Here is a 16723-nt window from a genome sequence, read left to right as displayed (position 1 = left end):
CCGTAAGCCGCTAAAGAGTAAGGGGAAGCGTGCGCGGGCTGCCCCACTGTGTATTTTTCTCGCATGTACGAGGAGTAATAATAGGATTTTTGTATGGAGTATCCGGAGTGTGACCTACATAGGCTACTGCTTTGTTTAGATGGGTATAAAAAAGCATTTTTCCCCGCGTTTTTCCATTTTGTTCTGTGAATTTCTGTGTTATTAGCCTCATCTGCATGCTCGCTTACTAAACGCGATGTTGTAGTATCTAAAAGCAGTTTTATTTTTTTATAGTAAAATGCTTTGTTCGTTATCCAACGAGCGCGTTTCACATTTCGCTGGCTGCTTGTTACGAGTAGGCAAAAGCGAGTCGTGAACCCTGGTTGCAAGCGGCAGTAGAACTAGAGCAGTGGTTCTCAAACTATTGCGCCGGAAAACACCACAATTATTTTGCGTCAAAAAAATAGTACTAATTTTAGCATGTAGGGATTCAAAATAGATGCCTAACTAAGATATAATCAACATTTTTTTTATTACCAATGCTTTAATAGGAAGTTTATAAAGAAAAAATAAAACTAAAGTGGGTAAAGACGGTTATATCGTTAAAACCGATTCGCTTAAAAAAATCTACTTAAAAACCTATTACACTTTTTATATTTGAATAATAAAACAATCAACATCATCCTAACGTTATCACGTTTTTCACAGGGTCCGCTTACCTAACTTTAAGATTTGACAGGTCTGGTTTTTTACAGAAGCGACTGCCTGTCTGACCTTCCAACTCGCGAAGGGAAAGCCAGGCCAACACAGGTTAGGTTACATACCTCGGGTATTCAATATTTCGATAATAAAGTGGAAAATTTAATATGAAACTTAAAAGTAGGTACCAACAATATAGGGTATTACTAACATTGTAACGAATACTAAGGGGGATGATTCAGACCTTGATTCTGAGTTAATATCAAGTGGAATTTCCTCTCGGAAAATTCATGGATTTCTTTTTTTTTTTCAGTTCCATACAAAAGTATGGAGTGTGCTTATGCACGGAAAATTCCATTTGGCATCAACTCAGAATCATGGGCTCAATCATCCCTCAAAGTTTTTGTTACGATATCACTAACACCCTGTAAAGTCAGTCTCTATTCCTTGCGGGCCCAGGTGGTCAGCGTACCACTATTTGGAAACTCCTGACCTAGGGGCTTACCTTACCTCAGTTTTATTAAAACAAAACTGCCTGCATATATGACCCACAACTACTAATTAGTCTACGTTCCTGATGTTGTTACGTACAGTATTTTGCTCCAGGATAGTATACGCTTCGGTAGATAACTTATTCGTCCGTGTTACTTACGTGTTGTATTTACATTAAATTATTCACTAGAACTGGCGACTACTTGAATTCAAGGCGCCGAGCTCCGCGCCCAACAGGCCTGTTGTCTTAAACGTTGTACCGGGTGAGAGCCTTCAGTGCTCCCCACTTGTCCGGCCAAGTAGTTAATGCCATCTGCGGCAAATCTACAATAAGTCAAGTCCAAAAAAACTTGAATTCAATGGGTAGGTAATAGAATATACCAGTGAAGCACCCCGGACACTTCATACAAAAAAAAAGAACACCTCCTTTTACACTGACACTACACATTGACGTTATCATACACTCGCGTCTGTTTGTGACGCCCATACGGTTGAAAACCTAAGTAAGACCGCGGGGGGTTGAGGTAAACCTAGCTCAGCCGCTGGTGGGGAGCGAAGATTGCCGTTCTATGCGTAGTATTATTTCTTACTCTATGCCATCGATGTTTAGAAGAAAACACTTCAAGGGGGTTAAAATGGCATCAAATTCATCTAAGAAAGCAATATTTAAATTTAACATTTGCGCATATAAAATTAAGTGCGCGATGCAAACAAATGTCAAATAGCAATATTGCTTTCTTAGATGAATTGTTTCGATGTGATTCTCCGATACTGAACTCCGATCTCCGATACTGATCCCGCCAGCGCTTTCTAGAATGGTGTTAGTGTGTGTTTTTCGATGTGCAGCTACCATAATTTATTCCAGCACTTAACTCTTCGAGCTTTTTTAAATACAGGATGTTAGTGATACCGTAACGAAAAGTAACTTAGAGCGTCTACTTGGTTGTACTAAAAACGATGGTAGATGTTGTTCTTTGCGGAAATTTTTAATTAAGATTTTGATTGTTACATTTCTTTATATCTTTAAATTATTACATAGTTAGGTATTCCACTGATGCCTGTAAACCACAATACAATACAAATACACTTTTTTGCACCAAAATAAAAATAAATAATTACAAAAAGACAACCACAATACGGTTTGTCTATTTATAGGTACAAATACGGTTTGTCTATTTATAGGTACATTACGAAGTCTAGCAACTGTTGACGTCATTCGATTTACATTCAATCGATCATTCGAATTAAACTCTTTTTTTAAATAAAATGGGCATGGGCATGGGCATCACAATATATTATGGGACTGAAATAATTGAAAAAAAAAAAAATTCATGAATTTTTCAACAGGAAATTCCACTTGATATCAACTCAGAATCATGGTCTGAATCAATCCCCACAGTTTTCATTACGGTGTCACTAACACCCAGTATAGGTGCTTAAGGGTGGAATGAAACACCTGTTGCCAAGTGGTCTGAGATCGCTAAGTGGCCACTAAAATGATGGAGAGAACGCTTAATGGCATGTGTTTGCTTTATCCTTAACGCCCCTTTAATGGGTAAACGTCTTTCGAGAAAAGCTCGAATTTATTTCTTCTAGAACGTGAGGGATATCGTAACCCTACACTGAAGGGCTTGGGTCTAGTAAGAAACTAGACGCTCATTTAGGTTAATTGTAGAATTAAAAAAAATATCGAGCAACTAGATCCATTTGGTTAGTAACAAACTTAAGAACTATGTTAGTAAATTATCTTAAATATCGATAAGGTTCTATTAATCATACAGCCGATCAGTGGACAATCCCCACTGTCGGCTACCGTCCTCAGGACGCTGTTGCTGCTGTCGCGCAATCTGCGCATCAATGATGCTGACTTCTTGCGTACAATAGCTTCAAAACTGTCGACATCCGCTAGCGCAAACATTGCCGATGCACTGCAGAAACGCGGCAGCCGCAACAACCGCCTGAATGCGTTATTATATTGTATTCGTAGGGCATTGTAGGCCTTCTTGGTATGATTGGTCCATAGGGTGCTGGAATACAAGGACGTACAGTAGGCTCCAAAAAGGGTTATTTTAACTGCGTCCGAGCGGCGTCCACTTAAGATTGGACTTAGGTTAATGGCAATAGGCTCGCTCCCCACTTTAGAACTCTGTCGCACTATCATATTTGATATTAAATGAGACTTACGGTTTAATTTGTCAAAAAAGATAATGTGACATGGTTTCAAAGTGTATACATATTAGTACTCGTGACCGTACTATTACACCTCTGCCTACCCCTATGTCGTCGCTGTGGAATTCGGCTATGGATTGGTTGCCTTATTGCTAAGGGAAAGGAAAGGACTTCCAGAAAGAACTTCCAGGAAGTCACGTCTAGTAACATAACAGACGTCAAGGTTTCGTTATATTTTACTGTGACTTGTAGATTGATTTCTTTTTTGCTTTCTCCGAACAACGAAATTATGAGGAGCGCTGAACTTATTCACCCGGTAATAGAATTATGAGCGATATAATATTACGTCTTTCAATCATTCATCAATCATGACTTGGGATTCAAACAAAAATAGACCTTATTATACTGCACTGTGATCGTTATTTGTAGGGTCATATACTGTCAGAATATTGTGAGAATATTGACAACAAATCTCGATTTTTTTTCCAGACAGAATATTTTCATTCAAATTAGCAGTTATAATAAGATATTTTTTTATAAATGAAGGCATATCTCCTTTGTTTCTATGATCTGTGTCTCCACACCGAACTGTACTTTGTTGTCGCAAATTAATGTAATGACTTCGTAATTGTAAAGCAAGTTTGGCAACTTTGGATATTAAAGCCATAAGTTCCACATTATTTTGAAAGTTAAAATCTCAAGTATGAAACAAACAATCCAGTTCGACACGAGTTTTTTTTTTCAGAAATTCAATCTTTTCAAGGTCAACAAACTCATTTATTTTTTTAGTATACGGATGTTAAAATTATTTATCTGGTCCTCTTCCTTTTGTGTGATTTGAGAGATCAATGAGCGATCTCATCAACCCTGGTGTCAGGATTACTATTGAGCCGCCCAAGGCCCCTGACATGGCTCATGTTACGACTTTACGAATACCTACTTAAGTAGCCGGGAGCAACTGCCCTTCAAAGCATGAATCTTCTTACTATTCGGTCAATCCGGGGATCAGCCTGCAATGTTCTGACCAAATTAGAGATTAGAAAGTGATTTTTGTGATATGTAGGGCCTCCGTGGTCTAGTGCTTAGAGCGTTAGGCTCACGATCTGGAGGTTCGGGTTCGAATCCCGATGGGGACATTCTCGAAATCACTTTGTGAAACTGTCCTTTGTTTGGTAAGGACTTTTCAGGCTTGAATCACCTGATTGTCCGAAAAAGTAAGATGATTCCGTGCTTCGGAGGGCACGTTAAGCCGTTGGTCCCGGCTATTAGCCGTAAAAACACCTCCACCAATCCGCATTGGAGCAGCGTGGTGGAGTATGCTCCATACCCCCTCCGGTTTATTGAGGGGAGGCCTGTGCTCAGCAGTGGGACGTATATAGGCCGTTTATGTATGTATGTTTGTGGGGATTCAAACCCTCGAAACGTGAGCCAACCACTCGACCACTGCAGAATAGACAGGACACAATTCAGCTCTTACACCAATAAACCTGACTCTAGTTTCCCAATACATAGGGTGTACACGTTTGATTTGGAGCAAAATCAATTTGCCGCCTACATCGCACTCGCCATCAATCCACAGTTTCGGCCGCAAAATGTAATAATCCGAGGACGAATCCATTCCTGACAGAATCCGATTACGAACTCACTTGAACTTTCAAAGCCTGCTACTGAGTTTGAAAGTTCTATAGAGCATGGAATCTGATAACGCTTGGCCACTACTAAAGGTGGCATTCGTGGGCAATGAGGGTGTTGGGAGGTTTTTTCGGACACCTATGATGTGTAACGATGTGGTCTAGGGTGGCTCACGCTTGCCTAGCAAATGTCTCTTCACTCTAGCCTTGAAGACTCCCAGATTATTACGAGTTGGAAAATCGGATCTCTGAAAAAATAGATGAGAAGCTTTATGTAGCATTGTAGAGATCAAAAGTAATTGATCAATATAAGTATTGTATTATTTATTATTCGTTTTTTGTTATATTGGTATCATTATATTATGTTTATTGCACCAGCCCATGCTCCAATGCATAATCTTCTTTCACCCTAAGGTTGCCTGGCAGATATTGCTGTTTAGCAATAATGCCGCCTATTGTGCTTATGTTTTTATATGTCCTTTGTATATGTTGTTGTGCAATAAATTATTATTGATTGATTGATTGATCTAAATTAACTCGTGTTTCGGTGTTTTTTCATCAACCTACTGTGAAGCAGTTGTAAACTATACTTCTTGTACTCAGAAAATATAGGGTTTTCAGCATAATCTATGTTCACTGCATTCTTGAGTAACATAAAACTTGGCATGCATAATCTCAACACTAGTGTACCTATTGTACATCATCATCAGCCCATTAACGTCCCCACTGCTTGGGCACGGGTCTTCCCTATGGATGGATAGGGAGATCGGGCCTTAAACCATCACGCGGGCCCAGTGCCGATTGATGGTCATTAACGACTGCTAATGCAGCCGGGACCAACGGCTTAACGTGCCTTCCGAAGCACGGAGGAGTTCGAGATGAAATCTTTTTTTTGTGGTCACCCATCCTATGACCGGCCTTTGCGAAAGTTGCTTAACTTCAACAATCGCAGACCGAACGCGTTTACCGCTGCGCCACCCAGCTCCTCCTATTTTACATAAACCTATACAAGTTTGTCGGTCAAGCTGCTTAAAATTGTATCGAGGCAATGTTCTCATAAAGTCGCTTGTTGTACCGGTCAAGCGCTATTTGATTCAGTGCTCTGTGAGAATTTCCAAAGTGGTTGCCAGGTAACGCGGCTCCTCTTAGATACTTACAACGACTATTATACCGTTGAATATGATGTACCTACCTACCTAAATACATGTATTTATTAATAATAACATAGCATTACGCCTTTATCCCCAAAGGGGTAGGCAGAGATGTATAGTACACCTACATTATGCGAGTATGTTATATTGTGTGGGTATGCCTCGCCAGCTATAATTAAGTCCATGTAATTCATCATCATCATCAGCCCATTAACGTCCCCACTGCTGGGGCACGGGCCTTCCCTATGGATGGATAGGGAGATCGGGCCTTAAACCACCACGCGGGCCCAGTGCGGACTGGTGGTTATTAACGACTGCTAATGCAGCCGGGACCAACGGCTTAACGTGCCCTCCGAAGCACGGAGGAGCTCGAGATGAAAACTTTTTTTGTGGTCACCCATTCTATGACCGGCCTTTGCGAAACTTGCTTAACTTCAACAATCGCAAACCGAGCGCGTTTACCGCTGCGCCACCGAGCTCCTCTATTCTTATTTTATTAATTATTCTTATGTTATTATATTATTAACTTATTTTATTTATGTAATAGGGTCCGAGTCTATCGCCATTAACCGGACACAAATCCTAGAAATCACATGATGTCAATTGACCATGAATTTATTATTTAATTAGCGGTTTGTAAGATTACGTATAAAAACGTAGCGTACAATGCGTTCAGCTGCTTACTTTCTTAGGAAGTGTCCTCTAAATGTTGAACAATGGATTATACAGGGTGTTAGTGACATCGTAACGATAACTTTGAGAGATGATTCAGGCCATGATTCTAAGTTGATATCAAGTGGAATTTTCCGTCGCAAAAGTATGGAACGGAAAATTATTTAAATAAGCTCTAAAATTTTCATGACTTCTCCAACAGGAAATTCCACTTGATATCGACTCAGAATCATGGTCTGAATCATCCCCTTCAGTATTCGTTACAGTGTCACTAACACCCATATCTACTTGTATGGCTACTGTATGTACTTGTATGGGGTGTAAGTGACATCGTAACGAATACTGAGAGGGATGATTCAGCTGATTATTCTGAGTTAATATCAAGTGGAATTTTCCATCGCAAAAGTATAGAATTGAAAATAATTTAAAAAAACTAAAAAAATAACATGAATTTTGCGACGGAAAATTCCACTTGATATTAACTCAGAATCATGGTCTGAATCATCCCTCTGAGTATTCGTTACGATGTCACTAACACCCTGTATAATCTGATTAGTAACCCATTGTTCATTATAACAGATTCTATTATTATAAATTGGTCTTAAAATAACATACATAGATAACATCATGGTGTTACAAAACTAGGTATGTTCAAAAGTGAACCTTAATAGTGTGCCTTAGTGTAACGTAACCCAGATTTATTCATAAATTATGTATCTAAAGGTACCTTTCGACGAACACGTTCCACGGTATACTTGTTTCCATGAAAAACTTCATGATAGCAGTTGCATTGACCCCTTTAAAACCACGAAGAAAGTGGGGCGCCCTTTCAACAACATTCATTTCAACTTCTTTGTGTTTTACGAGAGGAAACCGGCGGTGTAGTGTGAAACGGAACGCAGGCTCGAAGTCTGGCTGGAAAAGTCTCGAGACTGGCCCCTTTGTTTCCGAGCTTAGTTTGTGTAACGGAATAAGAAAGTATACAATGGTTATTTTTCATAAATACGATATTTGTTTATGCACCTTTTTAGGAAAACTGACAGATGTTTGCTGGTCTAAAATTTTTCATAAACTAAGAAAAGCTATCTTGAATCCGTAATAGCCCAGTTCGGGGTCTAAACCTCTGAATTGGACTATATGAGCATGAATTCATGTTTGGATCATAAGTTATTGATATTACGTGGTTACCAGCATTTACACATAGATGATTTATATACTGTATCTACAACTCTGCCTAACCCTTTGGAGACTACAGTGTGATGCTATGTTCAGTTATATTTATTTGACGTTGTCTTCCGATAACTTATGGTCACGTACTCGGCGGTGGAGGAAAACTTCGTGAGGAAACCCACATTCCCGAGAAATGCATTTTCGGATGTATGTGACCTAACCTGTAATGGGCTGGTTTTCCTTTCGCGGGTTGAAAGGTCAGACAGGCAGTCGTTTCTGTAAAAAACCGGACCTGTCAAATCTTAAGGTTAGGTAAGCGGACCCTGTGAAAAACAGGATAATGCTAGGGAGATGATGATGAGTCGATGACTTATGGTTCTGCTTAACGCGTTGACAGTCCAGTGACCCATATACGGGTCATAACGGACAGCTACATATGTCCGTGATCCATACATTGGTCACTAAGAAACGGCCAAGTATTGTGAAGTGTTAAGAATACATTTATTATTATTTACGTTTTTGACAGGATGTATAAAAATTGTAGTTATATGCGGGACTTACAAGTCCAAACCTTTTTTATAGGGACTTATTATTATTATTGCGTATGGCAGACAAAAATAAAATAAATTATCCTGGGTGGATCAAATATCCAGCTTAAGCTCCTTTAACCAAGTCTCTGCTGCATCCGTCACACAATGCAGCTCGGTTATGCCACCTGGGAACCGGTGCAGAGGGCACTCGTTCACTATGTGAGATATGGTTTGATCCGGGTGACCACATTCGCAGTATGGCGACTCCTTTAAGCCCCATTTATATAGATGTCTAGCTTTTGCCAGCGACTTCGTCCGCGTGGCGTGTTATAAAAGAGAGATTTTTGTGTGTGTGGGAGTGCATATCAAATTTCAGGCATCTAACTTATGCAATTTAGATTTTTTCATACAAATGTTTCTTCCCGCTAACTCTCGTTTCCGTGGGAATTTTGCAATATCCTGTTGCAACTAAGCTTTAAGTTAACTAAGGTACCTGCATGCCAAATTTCAAGAGTCTGACTTAAGCGGTTTAGATTTTTCATACAAAAGGATTTTCCCGCTAATTCCTGTTCCCTTGGGAATTCCGGGAATTCCTTTCTTAGTGCACCTCTTCGGTACTTAAGCTACTTACCTTCCAAATTTCAAGTGCCTACGTTACGCCGTTTAGACTGTGCGTTGATATGTCAGTCAGTTTCTCCTTTTATATACTGGGTGTTAGTGACATCGTAACGAATACTGAGGGGGTTGATTCAGACCATGATTCTGAGTTAATATCAAGTGGAATTTTCCGTCGCAAAATTCATGATTTTTTTTTAGTTTTTTAATAATATTTTCAATTCTATACTTTTGCGATGGAAAATTCCACTTGATATTAACTCAGAATAATCAGATGAATCATCCCTCTCAGTATTCGTTACGATGACACTTACACCCCGTACAAGTACATACGGTAGCCATATAAGTAGATATGGGTGTTAGTGACACCGTAACGAATACTGAGGGGGATGGTTCAGACCATGACTCTGAGTTGATATCAAGTGGAATTTCGTGTCAAAAATTCATGAAAATTTTTCTTTTCTTTTTAATTATTTTCCAATCCATACTTTTGCGACGAAAATTTCTACTTGATATCAACTCAGAATCATGGCCTGAACCACCCCTCAAAGTTTTCGTTACGATGTCACTAACACCCTGTATTTAGATGGTTTGACTTTCCATGGTTTGTAAGGGGACTGTCAACGTGTTAAGGGATTACGGGCATGTGTTATGTGTGCCTGTTTGTCACGCTTACTCCGTGTCGCTATTTATATCGGCACGTGATCTTCCAGGTTCGGATTGCAACTAGCTCTAATTAGCGACAAATGCAGGGAAACTCTAACCTTGTTAGCGAACATGAAACTATGCTCATTATCCCGATGTTGCGAACTGAGATCACGTCATGCCTTACACGATTCAGAAAACACAACACCACCACCAGGGGGGGTTAAAATGGCCACATCGAAGCATTGTAAACGACACCACAGTGGTGCGGTATCGTGGTGTCGTCGACAATACATGATGGCCGATGTCATCAACCCTGGTGTCAGGGTTATTATTGAGCCGTCAAAGGCCCTCACATGGGTCATCATCAGCCCATTAACGACCCACTACTGGGGCACGGGCCTTCCCTATGGATGGATAGGGAGATCGGGCCTTAAACCATCACGCGGGCCCAGTGCGGATTGATGGTTATTAACGACTGCTAATGCAGCCGAGACCAAAGGCTTAACGTGCCTTCTGAAGCACGGAGAAGCTCGAGATGAAACCTTTTTTTGTGGTCACCCATTCCTATGACCGGCCTTTGCGAAAGTTGCTTAACTTCAACAATCGCAGACCGAACGCGTTTACCGCTGCGCCTCCGAGCTCCTCACATGGGTCATGTAACGACTATTTATTTCGGTAACTAGTAACCGGGACCAACGGCTTAACGTACCGTTCAGGGGGGTGTGCAGAAATACAAGTAAACGGAAGATGGATCAAGCCACGCATAATAAAGTAACCACACAAATGTAAAAAAAAACAATATTGCTTTTTTAGATGAATTGTTTCGATGTGGCCTTTTTAATCGTCCTGATTTGTAATAAAATGCAAAGTCTTACTAAGCTTTAATGGACCTGTAATTAAAATAGATGGGTTTGAAAAAGGAAATGTATTTATAATCTCCTAACACCCGCGAAGTTTGAAAACTCAAATGTAAGAAATGAGTCCTCTAACTTCATCGACTAGGTTTTTAATTTTGCTCATTAACGGTAGGTAAGTACGTTCTAACTCTTCATATTAAACTGAGCTCCATATTAATATCGACTTATGCTGCTTTCAATTTACCAACTTTACTTTGCATGTAAAAGCAAAAGTTTGACGTATGAGGAGCATGAGTTTGAAACATGTATTATACATAAGAATTAATAAAGTTCATTTCTAGATATTGCATTAGAGCCGTTGTAGTCCAGTTAATCATATAAGATCTGTACATGGATTTGCATAACATAGCATAGTATAAATAGCCTATATACGTCCCACTGCTGGGCACAAGCCCCCCCTCAATCAACCGGAGGGGCTATGGAGCATAGCCACGCTGCTCCAATGCGGGTTGGTGAAAGTGTTTTTACGGCCAATAGCCGAGACCAACGGCTTAACCTGCCCTCCGAAACACGGAATTATCTTAGTTTTTCGGACAATCAGGTGATTCAAACCCAAAGGACAGTCTCACAAAGTGATCTCGACAATGTCCCCATCGGGAATTGAACCCGGAACTCCAGATCGTGAGCCTAACACTCTAACCACTAGACCACGGAGGCCGTTACCAAAGAAATTCAAAAACAATTAGACATTCTTTTGCGACCTGTGCTGAGTGAGGCCCTTTTATCTCAGGACGTCCACCACCACCTTATGATCATTCTAATGAACATTCTCTATGCTTTTTGTAATTGTTTTGTGAAACTTTTTAAGTCATGTTATTGTCTTGTTTTTGTGTGTGGCGTCCTTTTATAATAAACAATTTTTATTGTGTTCTTAAAACTAGTCGCTAGAATCACACAGAGAGTTTTTGGGTCTTATTGTGAGCTCCCACGTTTGAATCCAGCACGGGCCTAAACCACTTTTTTAATTTGTTTTCATATTCACGTTTGGATCTTAAATACAACTTCTTCTTCTATCGTGTGGGTTGTGAGGTGAATTACCATCCTCATCAACCCTGGTGTCAGGGTTACTATTGAGCCACCAAAGGCCCCTGACATGGCTCATGTAACGAATACTTACTTACATCTGTAAGTAGTAACCGGGACCAACATCTTAACGTGCCTTCCGAAGCATGGATCATCTTACTTGTTTTGGACAATCTGGTGATCAGCCTGTATTGTCCTAACCAAACTCAAAAAGTGATTCTTGTGTTATGTCCCCACCAGGATTCGAACCCGGGACCTCCGGATTGTGAGCCCAACGCTCAACCACTGGACCGCGGATGTCGTTTAGGATAAATAACAATTACGGTATTAGTCATAAAGATCTTGCTTTTTGACATGATTTATTTTTGCCACCAATGGCATTCACTAGTCGATCGAACAAATGGAGAGCTAGGGCTCGTGAGCCCAACGCTGAACCACCGGACCACGGAGGTCGTTATAAATACAACTCAGAATCATGGTCTGAATCATCCCCCAAATTTTCGTTACGATATCACTAACACCCTGTATGTTGTTTTAAAATAGATGTTGACAAACAATCTGAAGTTGAAAGTTGATACTTTACGTGTTTCGGCCATTAATGATAAAATAAAGCCTAACCAGGGCGTGTCTGACACGCCCTTGTCTGGTTTAATTTTATTATGAAAGGCTTCGTAATTGTTAACTGGAACTTTGATACGCATATGTCGGATATAGGTATGTATAAATCACGGAATAGAAGAAACAATTTGGAAAGGCCAAATGACCCTGAAACGCGCGCCATACAAGTATGAGCAAATATTTCATACTTCTGCTTTGCACTCCACCCATCCGCAAAATTTACGACCCACGGACCTCTGAGATAGTATATTAAAAGGTCATCAGTTGCATTATAAACTGCAGACCAAAAAAATCAAAGATCCACAATCATGCAAGGAGATCCCTCTTTATCACAGGAAAGCTAAAAACCTAAGCATGATCGGGTATTTATCAAAAAAAAAAACTTTTGTATGCAGTATCTTACGAAAAGTAATGACAAAATTGCTGCCTATCATGTACAATATATATTGCCGGTAAAGTAGATAGCCATAGAGGCAGCCAATCAGCTCGCGACACCAAACACTTCAGGATCCCGATACCGACCCCGCCGGCGTGGTCGACGATTTCCCTCAATAAGCGCTTATCGCTATTAATCCACTAGGGTCGATTAATTCTTTCAATTATTTTCCCTCTCAGACGACGCCCTGAGCCGAGGTTCGTGCCCAATTGGACACCCTCAGGCCTGTTGACTTAAACTTTGTACCGGGTGAGAGCCTCCAGCGCTCCCCATTTGTCCGGCCAAGTTAGTGTCATCTGCGACAAATCTACAATAAGTCACGTCAAAAAAAGGTAAAGTGGCTTTGGAATGTGAAAAGCAGTCGAGCAATCGTAGTTATGTTTGCAGGAGTAGGAGTAAAAAAGAGCGGGGTTGAACCGGCGACAGCGGTTCTCATACAAAATGCGTGTTAGGGCCTTTCTAACGTCTTTCTCCTAATCCGTGGTATAAATAGCTTTACAAATACACCTAGTTCCACGTACGTGTGGGTGCTTTTTGCTAGATTTGTGTTTTAGAAAACAGATACGTAGCGCGTGGGCGAACTCACGTCCATGGTGTAGTTTCATAGAGAGACACCAGGGAGCAATGCCGGTTGGACCGTAATATGCACAAAACAATCATATTATATAAGGTAACGATCGTATTATGAAGCATTTTACATAAATTATTGCTTCTATGACTCAACCGTATATAGTAACATAAAATAATAATTAAACTTTGTACCGGGTGAGAGCCTCCACGGGTATGTACCATTGCTGGGCACAGGCCTCGCCTCAATTAAACGGAGGGGGTGTTGGCGTCAGATCTGGCAACCCCCGTTGCCTAGGTATTGTTGCTTGTATGGCGCTTAGCAACGGGGGTGTAAAGTAAGGTGTTTTACATTATTATAATTTTGTGATCTTTTACTCTTTATTATACATTAATACTGAGTTGGTCATCTTTCATTTCGCTCGCTAATAGGGGGTATGGAGCATACTCCACACCGCTATGTATACTACCGTACCCATTGTACTATACCTATTACCCATTGTATATTCTATGCTCGCGGTGTAACGCTTATCTCAGTGTGTATAGGGCATAAAATAACTTTGACCTTGACTGGAAGGAAGTCCAAGGAGTGACCTTTGAAGGTATTTGACCTCGGAGGTCGTATTATGATATGACCTTAGATTTATGGCGCATTGCCAGACCCCGGGGGAGTTGATCGGATCGGAAGTCATCAGTTTTGGTATGTTTATTTATGTTATGATTTCTTGTTCCGAAGTTGATGGCCCCACCAATCACTGGAGATTTCGTCTTATATAAGTTTCGGCTCCTTTCAATAGAATAGGTTTTTATTTTTTATCACTGTGGTCCTGTGGCAGCCCAGTTGGTAGAACGCTTGCTTCTCACTTGAGGTCGAAGATTCGAATCCAACATAGGCTTAGACGAATGATTGTCGAATTTTTTTTCGAATTCGTGTTTGAATCATAAATGAAAATCACGTGCTCAGCGGTGAAGGAATACACCGTGAAGAAACCCACATACCCGAGAATACTCCGTTTCATCATAATGTGCCCTAACCTGTATTCACCTGGTTTCCCTTCGCGGGTTGGAATGTCAGACAGGCTTCTGTGAAAAACCGGACCTGTCAAATCTTCAGGTTAGGTAAGCGGACCCTGTGAAAACGGGATAATGCTAGGGGGATGACTGTGGTCCTGTGGTTCATCGACTTGTTTCTCAAATGGGGAGCGCCAGTTCGAACCCCGGAACCGGACTTGCATTGAGTTATGAATTTATCTCAAGTACCTACATTCATGAGCAATATAATTTACCTACTTTAGGACTCTGTCGAACTAACAATATTTTACATTTAGTGAGACTTACAGTTCAATTTGTCAAAAAAGTTAATTCGACATGGTACCAAAGTGTATACATATTAATGCTCGTGACCGTACAGTTTCCGCTAACACTGTTAACTCTCTCTTGCTCCCGTTGGTCTAACAGAAATCGAGGTGCCGGTTCTTAGTTTATCTTGTGATAGATGTACTTCTGATTAGATACCCCAATTGGGACATAGGCGTGAGGTTATATTATCATCAGACTCTGATCTAGTGGTGAGAGCGTTGGGATTACTATTTATTTATTTATGAAATCTTAATACTAAATAATACAATATATCAATGCCATGAATAATTGTTTAAACAGTTTGTCTGCAGGAAGGAGTCAATTAGTAATAACATGTAATTATATCGTCACTGGAAAGGCAAAATTACTTAAGCGCCAAAATATCCTAAAATAGCATGTTATTGCTAGACGTAGAAAATTAAAAACAATGTAATCTTACGTTACGTTACGTTACGTAAGAAGTTATGGTATAAAAAACGAAAAAATACTTTAAACGGTTTTTTCTTGAAATGTTATTTTGGCGCTTACGTAATTTTGCCTTTTCAGTGACGATATGTAATAGTAATTTGTACGTAAGTATATCAGAATAAGTGTATCACATTAATTAACTAAACTAAATAAACAATTAGTAGCATGAATCAGCCAGGACACGAGTATAAAAGATATTGTTAAAGTATTTTTTTAAATTTACTTGGATTTGGAGGTTTGGGTTCAACTCCTGATGGGGACATTGATGAAATCGCTTTGTGAGATCGTCCTTTGTTTGGCTAGGACATTGCTGACTGTACCACCTGATTGTCCGAAAAAATGTGATGATTCTGTGTTTCGGAACGCACGACAAACATCGTATCAAAAGAGGCTGAAAGATATCTTCTGATTGCTGATTGAACCGCTTTAGCACGGCTTTAGCAACCTCGATATTGGTTCGTACGAACAAACAAACATTCCTTAACAGTATTAGTTTTAGTGTTCGTGTAGATAGCTATACTGGTAATATCATATAGTGTATATATTCCTAATCAGCTCAGTAAGATACATAATATAAATCTGAACTCACGAACAATATGCCTGGAATACCTACTCTGTAGCTTCATCCGGGTCTAATCAACTAAATAAACAGCAATACATGCTGTTGTCTCGCTCTGGCTAACGGAGATTCAGTGATTAGACAAAGACAAACAGTGAGGTTCTGCTGAAGTTAACAAGAGGTTTGTTAGTTTCCTTCAGTTATAGGATAAATAAGAATATTACGGTATCAGTCGTATCATATCTAGTAGTAGTAGTTCTCCAGTAGCAAGAATGTGCATACAGTACAACTACTGTCAAAGTAAAAATTCTACAGTAGATATATTTGGTGACAGTCTGGCCGCTTTAAAGCGTATTTTATTAAGTTAATAACTTACTTACCTTCTTTTTAAATTTACTTCGTTCTGTAATGTGGATATAATTTCGAAAATGGGGTGAACTCCTATAATTGCCGTGCATTTCGAAATTGTACACGCAAAAAAAAAAAAACTTAATGTCATGTAAGAAATGTACTGTGTTGGAGTTCCATGAATAAATAAATAAATAAATATCTTGCTTTTTACCATTAACCGGGCATGAATCCTGAAAAAACCACGTGATATTAACGGCCTCCGTGGTCCAGTTGTTGAACAATGTGCTCAAATTATACACTTACAAAGGAAACGATGCCTAGTCCAGTATTTGGTGGAGTTTTAGAATTACTTTAGGTAGGTATAGTGAATAGGCATTTTTAGGGTAAGTGTACCTATATATATTCCACACGCGAACGTATCGTTTTCGAACAGGCGAGATGCGGTTAACGTACACTAAAAAAAAAAATCTCAGAAAGTAAAAAGAAAATCTCAGGTATGTTTAAGGCCTGTAACTATATTACTATTGCATGATATTGCCTTTTTACTCCGAGATAACAATTTAGACTGGAATTTATTAAACAGCTAGCCGGCGTGAGGAGAATTGAGATTGAATTTTTAAACGAGCGCGAATAATCTTTTATTTTGTTTACACATTTGATTCCGTAAAC

The sequence above is a fragment of the Pectinophora gossypiella genome, chromosome 3, assembly GCF_024362695.1.
Source record: "Pectinophora gossypiella chromosome 3, ilPecGoss1.1, whole genome shotgun sequence".
Taxonomy (NCBI): Eukaryota; Metazoa; Arthropoda; class Insecta; order Lepidoptera; family Gelechiidae; genus Pectinophora; species Pectinophora gossypiella.
Note: the sequence above shows the minus strand (reverse complement) of the source record.